This window comes from Caretta caretta, chromosome 20 (genome assembly GCF_965140235.1).
Source record: "Caretta caretta isolate rCarCar2 chromosome 20, rCarCar1.hap1, whole genome shotgun sequence".
Taxonomy (NCBI): Eukaryota; Metazoa; Chordata; order Testudines; family Cheloniidae; genus Caretta; species Caretta caretta.
This window is the reverse complement of record NC_134225.1, coordinates 11,569,581-11,577,141: the sequence shown is the minus strand read 5'-3', so window position 1 is coordinate 11,577,141 and position 7,561 is coordinate 11,569,581.

Here is a 7,561-nt window from a genome sequence, read left to right as displayed (position 1 = left end):
GGTTACAGAAGGGTGGGAAAATCAGGCCCCATGACTGGCTGTGTGGGTGTGCAATGGAAACAGAGGATACAAAAAGCCCTTCCTCCCTCTCGTGTACCCACCAGCACAGCTGAAAGAGCCAAGAACTTATTCCTCAAAGGCAAGGGCTGAAGGAGTGCTAGCATCACCAGTAGCAATACAAAATCCAAAGGGGCCTGAATTAGGCCTGAGGCCTTTCTGCACGGGCTGGTGGGTGTAGCCAGCATAGCCAGTCCTATGCCTCTGAAAAGGAAAGGCGGGAGCCACATCTGAACTCCCAGCCAGAGCCCGTACGTGCTCCACCACTAGAGGCCCTGATGCAGCAAGCCACCCCATACAGCAAAACAAAACTACTCCCCACATGGCATTAGGATGGCAAACGATAATAGAGAAAGATGAGAACTTGCTATAACAGGGGTTCTCAAACTTCATTGCACCACGACCCCCTTCTGACAACAAAAATTACTACGTGACCCCAGGAGGGAGAACCGAAGCCTGAGCCTGCCCAAGCCCTAGCTCCCCCGGGCCAGAAGGGGCCAAAGTCAAAACCCAAGGGCTTCAGGCCCAGGCGGGCTGTGGGGGGGCCTATAACCTGATCCCAGGGCTGAAGCCCAAGTCTGAGCCCTGCTGCCCAGGGCTCAGGCTTGGGCTTCAGCCCTGGGTCCCAGCAAGTCTAACGCCAGCCCTGGCGACCCTATTAAAAAGGGATCCCGACCCACAGTTTGAGAATCGTTGTGCAGTAACATGCACTGATTATTGGTGATACTTGGTTTCCTCACAAAGACATGCACAAGGTTACATGGAACTCACCAGATGGTTAAACCACAAACCAGACTGAGCACATGCCAGGAGACCGGGTTGTAAGCGGTTAGGCATAGTGGTCAGAGTGGGAGTCATGCCTGATGGTGAGTGTCCAAATGCCAAAAGCAGGGATTGAGACAGGGCCAAAACCAAGAAGCAGGTCCAAAGATTAGAACTAGAGTCAGAATCCAAATGCCAGAGCCAAGAATCAAGTAGGGTGACCAGACAGCAAATGTGAACAATTGGGATGGGGGTGGGGTAATAGGAACCTATATAAGAAAAAGACCCCGAAATCAGGACTGTCCCTATAAAATCTGGACATCTGGTCACTCTAGAATCAAGAGAGAGTCGGAGTCAGGAATCAGAGCCAAGGGTCAGAACCGGATCACCGGGGGCAGGGAAGTTGGGAGCAGGGCTGGTTCTGAGGCAGGAGCAAGACTGGGTGTAGGACAGGATCTGGGCTGAAGCTGTGGAGGAGCAGAAGAAAAGCAGGGCTTGGCAAGAGCTGAGAACAGGGAGGCAGAGAATCACTGAGCACCCAGAGAGCGACTGCTGCTGCTGAGTTTAAGAACCAGACAGCTAACTTCTTCAACCAATCATGGTAGGGTGGTCCAAGCAGGACAGTGTCGGAGGATGGTGCCGTGAAAGTGCTACAAGTCTCTATGCCTAGAATCCTTCCTCGGTGCCATAGTTTCTCTAACAGAGGCCAGAGCGCTGCGAACAGAGGTGCTTAATGCCAAGTCCTGTGAGCCCAGAACCGCCAGGGGACGGAGGGCTGCCTCCATAAGGAGTTGTTTTAGCCTGAAGTCCCTTTCTTTCTTTGTTTTCAGGTGGAGAACTTTGCAGATCTTGCAGCGATCTGTTTGATGTGCCTCCCCCAGACACTTTAGGGAGGAGTTGTGGGCATCGCCCATTGACATGAGCTTGTGGCAGGTCCCACATGGTTTAAACTCTTGGGATGGAGGCATGTGCCGAACCCCAAGAGGGGAGGGAATTGGGGTTGGGGGAACCCCCCACTTCTATCTAACTAATTACTGAAAATGAACACTAACTAGTTAACTATTTACAGATTAAGAGAAAGTCCAATCACTGGGGAAATGCTTGCAGAGGCAAGAGAGATATACAGATCCAACGTCCGTCACAGGCAATAAGAACGGCGGGTCAGCAGGGACCTATATACACCACCATGAAGGTGCATGGGTCGGTTCTCGGGCCGGTTTTGTTCAATATCTTCATAAATGATCTGAAGGATGGTGTGGATTGCACCCTCAGCAAGTTTGCAGATGACACAAACTGGGAGGAGAGGTAGATACGTTGGAGGGTAGGGATAGGATACAGAGGGCCCTAGACAAATTAGAGGATTGGGCCAAAAGAAATCTGATGAGGTTCAATAAGGATAAGTGCAGAGTCCTGTACTTAGGACGGAAGAATCCCATGCACTGCTATAGACTAGGGACCGAATGGCTAGGCAGCAGTTCTGCATTAAAGGACCTAGGGATGACAGTGGACGAGAAGCTGGATATGAGCCAGCAGTGTGCCCTTGTTGCCAAGAAAGCCAATGGCATTTTGGGATGTATAAGTAGGGGCATTGCCAGCAGATCGAGGGACGTGATTGTTCCCCTCTATTCGACATTGGTGAGACCTCATTTGGAGTACTGTGTCCAGTTTTGGGCCGCACACTACAAAAAGGATGTGGAAAAATTGGAGAGAGTCCAGCGGAGGGCAGCAAAAATGATTAGGGGACTGGAACACATGACTTATGAGGAGAGGCTGAGGGAACTAGGATTGTTTTGTCTGCGGAAGAGAAGAATGAGGGGGGATTTGATAGCTGCTTTCAACTATCTGAAAGGGGGTTCCAAAGAGGATGGCTCTAGTCTATTCTCAGTGGTAGCAGATGACAGAACAAGGAGTAATGGTCTCAAGTTGCGGTGGGGGAGATTTAGGTTGGATATTCGGAAAAACTTTTTCACTAGGAGGGTGGTGAAACACTGGAATGCATTACCTAGGGAGGTGGTGGAATCTCCTTCCTTAGAAGTTTTTAAGGCAGACTTGACAAAGCCCTGGCTGGGATGATTTAGTTGGGGATTGGTCCTGCTTTGAGCAGGGGGTTGGACTAGATGACCTCCTGAGGTCTGTTCCAACCCTGATATTCTATGATTCTATGAAGTCAAGGGGTAGTCAGTTTGTTTAGCAGAGGGTACAGCTTCTCAACCAAGAAACAGGCCTTCTATCCCCAATATTCAGCTAAGCTCTATTCACGCTACCTCTACGACTACCCAACCACAGAAAAAGTCTCATTTAAAAGAGGCTCTCTGAAAAGGCCCCCTTTGTACACTGGAAAGCGATCTCAATAGGATTAGAATTAAATCCCATTTCCTTTACCCTTTTTAAGAACACTAGTACAGCTGTTTTAATCTCCAGAGTGCTTTAGAAGGATTCCCAAGAGCACCTGTGTGAGACAAGTCATCCCGTAGTACTCGTGGGTGAAAAGTGGGCACACAGAGCCTGACCCATTTCAGGCAAGTCACTTAATACTGAGAAAACTCTCAGGAGTCCTGCTAGAAGCTGCCGTTATGCAATAATGCTGAATTTACTACATTTTCTTTTCCATGACAATAGTGTGATGCCACAAACACAGGATAATGACACCATAGCAGGCTGAAGCTCAAGGAGAGGAAGAACTGGGTTACAGCCATGCATATATTTTATTCTCATGCAGAGACCCAATAACAACAATCGTATCCAACATGCAAATGCCAGCTTTTGCAGCACTGAGTTCCAAATTTATATACACCCAGCAACAATAGTAGCAGGGGCGTGTCTAAATGTAAGTAACATTTAATAGGTTTTTAAAGAATGGAAATGGTTCAGTTCATAACCAGCATTTCCAAAAGCAAGTAAAAACCCATCACCCCCTTCTAGAAGGGGAAAAAAGATGCAAACTATTAAGATAGTCTGTAGGTTTTTCACAGCGGGGAAAAAATATCCCAGATACAGGGATTTCACCATTTGTCCGTGAGGTGTCTTTGTATCTGTGATTTTAATAAACTCATCTTCCAGTCAGGGCTCCTGCCCTGCGGAGCTAGGCCTGGCTCCCCACTTCCCATCGTGATGGAGGGGCTGTAGGCCAAACCTGAGCATCGCTGCAACCCCATGCACCAGGTTGCAGCACCCAGGAAGGGAAGCTGGGCAGGACAGGAGCTGCCACTGCAGGGTGAGTGTGTGGCAGGCTTGTTCTCCATCCCCATCACCACCTCACTCGGGCCCCTCCTCCTTGTTTGTCATGGCATTTTTGTTTTAAAATATCAAAAATCAGACCCCTGACTTTACTAAATTTAGCATGATTGCGCCATGATTTTTGATAAAAAATGCTATGACAAATCTTCAGCACGAGTTATCTGAGATGTAATGCCCCCTCTGAAGTCTGTATATTTTTGAAGATTTTATTTACTGAGTTTTCACACAAGGAGTTTTCACTCACGCAACTCTTTCAAGAAATTTCTTTAGGGAGCAAATAATTAATTTAAGTTGTTCCTATCCCCAAGAGTATGATTCTATAAATGTTGAAAAATTAAAGATTGTTAGAAACCAACCTACTTAATGACATCAGAATTTTCCAAATAAAAACAAGAAACACTGCATCATCCTTTTCAAATGAATTTAATGCCACTGGAAGAAAATGCATTGCCAGCACTAGAGAGTAAAGTTTTATTTATCTGTAGAACAGGTACAGCACAAATGAGCTTCCACTCTGCCTGGCAGGACCACTTCTAAGATTGAGAGGACAGTTCAGTCTCTTAACTATTCAACTATGCGTATTTGTGCTTACTTTTATCGAGTTTTTTTTTTATATCTATGGAGAATTGATAAAGACAAATTCACTTCACATAAGCTGTCAAACAGCCTTCAGGTAGTAATGGCTTTTAGTCCCTTCTGACCTGTACCTAGCTAATCACGTTATTAGTTTTCTTCCTATGATCAACACACACAGCTATCTAGTTGCAAACACTCAAATGCAAATCATAATCAAACATGTACCTGGCTGTTCTTCCCACTCTGTGTATTTGCATCCTCTGGATAATCAAACTGAATGACCCAGTTCACTGCAGGGAAATCTGTGGAGAAAGAGATTAAAGTTTTAACACGTTGCAATATTTTATTTTGCAGTACTATTCCGAGAGAGCAATCATTCAGATCAATTTATAGCTGTAGTTAAAAGCTATATGCTCAAATAAATGTGTTAGTCTCTAAGGTGCCACAAGTCCTCCTTTTCTTTTTACTGATAGAGACTAAGACGGCTGCTACTCCGAAAGTCATTATAGACCTCCATTCTTTTCATCTGTTGTTGTTTACCATGAAGAGCCAGTATAGGTATGCTAGGGCGGAGACTGCTGAATTGGAATTAATTTGCAAACTGGATACAATTAATTTAGTCTTGAATAAAGACTGGGAGTGGATTTGTCATTACACAAAGTAAAACTATTTCCCCTTGTTTATTTCCCCTCCTACTGTTCTTGTAAACTGCTGGAAATAGCCCACCTTGATTATCACTACAAAAGTTCCCTCCCCCCCGCCCTCCCGCTCTCCTGCTGGTAATAGCTCACCTTTCTTGATCACTCTTGTTACAGTCTGTATGGTAACACCCATTGTTTCAAGTTCTCTGTGTATATAAAATCTCCCCGCTATCTTTTTCACTGTATGCATCTGATGAAGTGAGCCACAAGTACTCCTTTTCTTTTTACGGATCAGACTAACACGGCTGCTACTCTGAAACCTGAACAAATACTGAACCTGTTGGTCAACGAGTCAAAGAGAAGAAGTGAATGTGATATTTCACTGTGATGGTGACAGTTCTCTACTAAGAAGTAAATATATTCTTAACATTTAAAGCAAAATAGCTTTCCTCCACCCCAGAGATGGGATGGGACCTGATTACATGAGTGGAGAGAGTCCACCCAGAATCCTTCTTTTTGTAGTCTTGGTAGGAAGGTCTCTGTGGGTTAGTATGTTGTTCAGAGGTGTGTTGGAAATATTCCTTGAGTCGGAGACGTCAAAAATAGGATTCTAGGTCACCACAGAACTGTATCATGTTTGTGGGGGTGGAGGGGCAGAAGAAGAGGCCCCGAGATAGGACAGATTCTCCTGCTGGGCTAAGAGTATAGTTGGATAGATTAACAATATTGCTGGGTGGGTTAAGGGAACCACAGTTGTGGCCCCTTGTGGCATGTACTAGTTTAGATAGTTTAGTGTCCTTTTTCTTTTGTAGAGAAGCAAAGTGTGTGTTGTAAATGGCTTGTCTAGTTTTTGTAAAGTCCAGCCATGAGGAAGTTTGTGTGGAAGGTTGTTTTCTATGACAGTGTCCAGTTTTGAGAGCTCATTCTTAATCTTTCCCTGTTTGCTGTCGAGGATGTTGATGAGGTGGTTCCGGCGCAGTTTCTTTGACAGTGTGTGGCACAAGCTGTCAGCATAGTCTGCGTGGTATGTAGCTTTAGATAAGCTATTACTAGCAGGAGAGTGGGGTGGGGGGAGGTATTTTTTCATGCTTTGTGTGTATAAAAAGATCTTCTACACTTTCCACAGCATGCATCCGATGAGGTGAGCTGTAGTTCACGAAAGCTCATGCTCAAATAAATTGGTTAGTCTCTAAGGTGCCACAAGTACTCCTTTTCTTTTTATGTAAATAGAGGGAGTCAACAGGAGTTTTGTGACAAGAATATGCTATGCAAACTAGAGAGCAAAGTTAGAGATACAAGATGGGTGAGGTATTTTCCACTGAATGCATCCGATGAAGTGAGCTGTAGCTCACGAAAGCTTATGCTCAAATAAATTGGTTAGTCTCTAAGGTGCCACAAGTACTCCTTTTCTTTTTGCGAATACAGACTAACACGGCTGTTACTCTGAAACCTGTCACCTTAAGTGATCACTCTGGTTACAGTGTGTATGGTAACACCCATTGTTTCATGTTCTCTGTGTATATAAATCTCCCCACTGTGTTTTCCACTGCATGCATCCAATGAAGTGAGCTGTAGCTCATGAAAGCTTATGCTCAAACCAATTTGTTAGTCCCTAAGGTGCCACGAGTCCTCCTTTTCTTTTTGCAGATACAGACTAACATGGCTGCTACTTTGAAACTTGCAGGAAATTGTTTTTCTCAAACTGATGAAATACTGTGTACCACGGTCATAATTCTAAAACAAAACAAATATTTTCCGTTTATTTTTTGCTTCACCTTGTCGTCTAATTGCAGCTACTGAAATATTTCAAAAGCTCTTGTGAGGCAGCATTATAATAAAGACATTCCCTTCTCAACAGAGAAATGCAACTGAGTGTACAAATAGCTACACCAGCCCTCAAGCTAAGGTAGCTATATATTTAATTAGGGCTTTTTATCCTTTTTCACCAAGCAAAAAGGGGATTAATAATGTAAATTGTGTTTCTAATGTTTCCAGTTATTCAGGATCCAATTTTTTAGGTAATACTATCACACGTGTATGTGAAACAATGGATTGAGAAGGTGGTTAGAGTATTGGAGTGGTGGACTCAGAGTCAGAACTTGGGTTCTGTTCTCCGCTCTGCCAATGTGTGATCTTAGGCAAGTCATTACTTCAGAGCTCTTTGTTCTCCCCTCCATCTGTACGTTAAGTAGGCAAGTATTTTTATACCTAACATGGGAGCTGATGGATTTAATCATTCAAGCTGGTCAGAATTTTTTTTTTTGGAACAGTTACCCATAGGAAAATGC